Here is a 2,400-nt window from a genome sequence, read left to right on the forward strand (position 1 = left end):
TTTTTTTTTTTTTTTTTTTTTTTTTTTTTTTTTTTTTTATATATATCTTCGTCTATCTCAAAACGTTCCACTGTTGGATAATTCAACGTTTCCTTACGATCAACCACTAACCCATTCAATTCATTTAGTTTTAATCCCAACGTCACACGTACGTGTACAAGACCGATATCGAGTTTTTTGGTGGGATCAAGAGGAACAGGCGCCGCGACGGCAAGGTTGTGGATGAAGATATAGGAAGAAGGTTTGCTTTGCAGAATAAGCTCCAACGAGGTCCGGTCCCTCCGTCACAGCCTTCTCTATGTCACAACAAACTAAACCCTTTTTCTCGTTCAAAAGTTTATTATTCCCACACTTATGTTGCTTGCCCTTGAATTGAATTGATCAGTCACTCATTTTTTTTTCATTTTTTCATCTCTCTCTTCTCCCCAAATTCGAAAGAGTGGCACGTGTAATATGTTTTGGACATAAATTATATAAAAAAACTTCCTTCTCGTGTTATATAATTAATCATTTCATCATTAACTATAGCCCTTATGCTCTGATACAGCTTCTTGAGATATATATGTTGATCGCTTTGTAAAGTCTGGCTCTCACGTGCAATGTGCCTCCCGCAAAAGACACGAATTTGGACCTTGACATATGGACATCTTGATCTTGTGCGCCTAAAAGATATTATGAATGAATGGATATATGGGCTGGGCCTATAAGTTAATTTCAAGCCCAATAACACACATAAGCATGAGCGAGAGGAGAGAGATCACGCGTTTATGTATTTTACAACGGTCACTAGATAGTAGATCTGATGTACGCTTTTGTTTTGTTGCTCTCAATCTCATCAAAATCTCAAAATAAATTCTTTTGTTATCTTCTCTGGAGCGGCGATACTGAGTTCCTTCGAACACCATCATCGCCAGGTTTTATTTTCTTTATCTTTGCTCTTTGGAACTATTTTAAGGTTTTTCTTGTGATTTTTTAATGTTTATTGCACATACAGAGAGCCTTCTTTTGATTGTCTGATTTTGTGTTGTTAAATTGTGAAATCTCTCTACAGCAGAGATTCATAAACTTCAATTTTGGCTTCTTCTCTTTTTTTTGTTTCAATCGATTCAGTAATCTTTCCTTAAATTGAATTTGTATGTTGATTAAGCAATTGAATTTTGAATGAAGAAAAAAAAAAAACTTATTTTCGCGATTTGTGTTTTCTGTAATCTCTTTAGGGTTTTGCTTTCGTGATTATGTTTCCCTAATGTTTGGAAACCTTTGGTTTCAGGTTCGTAGTTTCGACAAGTCTTCAAATTTCACAAATCCAAAAGCCCTCTTTTTTGTTTCTTCTTGTTTCAGCCGAAGGGGAGGTTTTGCAATGGAAAGATCCCAGATGACTTTTTAGGTTTTAACATTCTTCCCCAATTTTTCTGAGTTTTTTTTTTTTTTTTTAAATGCTATTTCTCGTGTTCCTTTGTGTTAGATTCATTATAAATTCTCAAGTTCGTGTTCTTTCACTGTTAAAGAAAACACTAGAGATTGAATATTGCAAATCTTGTGAACAGCTGATCGTTTCGTTCCTAGCTGTCTTGGACAAACTGGGACTGTTGAAGACATGTTCAAGGTGTTAATTATGCATTAGTTGGTTCTGCAATCATCTTGTCTGTCTAGTTCATTGGTATGGTAATAATCAAAATTTCAAGAGTCTTTTTGAGTTCTTTCTTTTTTATGGATACTATCTTTTCATCATGTGCAGGTTGAGCAGTTTATTGACACATTACAGCTTACCGCTTCCAACATGAGACAGGAGCTCAGGTTTGACCTTTTTTCCTTTTATCAATCTTTATATGTCTGATCTTGGTGAAGAGTATGATTCTGAGTTAGGTGACCGTATTTCAAGTTCATAGTTTCTACAAGGTTTCAAATTTCGCAAATTCAAAACCAAAAGCACTCTTTTTTAACGTTTCAGGTTCTTCAAAGATTTTACCTTTCTTTGTTTTTTTGTTACAAATTAGAGTTTCTAATCAAGAGCCCTCTTTTTAGATCCTTGATTTCTTAATTACTTTTTAAAGATTTTTGTTCATGTAATCACGTTTTAAAGATTAGTTTCCGTTTTTATGGATTAGAAGAAACCCTTTTTATCAAATTTTCTTTTCATATGAACAAACAGTCTCATGAGCTGTGCTATGTTCAATATTTCATCGATTTTCAAGAATAACATTTTCTGTTTTCTTCAAACCCAAAAGAAAGGGATGACACATTATATGATTGTGTTCTGTCCGGTTTCTAATTTGGGAAAATTGTCCCCAAGTAAGGCAAGCATGTGTTTATCACAGTAAGACTTGCCATATAACAGTAAGACTTGTCATATAATTGTCCCCAAGTAAGGCAAGCATGTGTTTATCACAGTAAGACTTG

Source organism: Camelina sativa, chromosome 6, assembly GCF_000633955.1.
Source record: "Camelina sativa cultivar DH55 chromosome 6, Cs, whole genome shotgun sequence".
Taxonomy (NCBI): domain Eukaryota; kingdom Viridiplantae; phylum Streptophyta; class Magnoliopsida; order Brassicales; family Brassicaceae; genus Camelina; species Camelina sativa.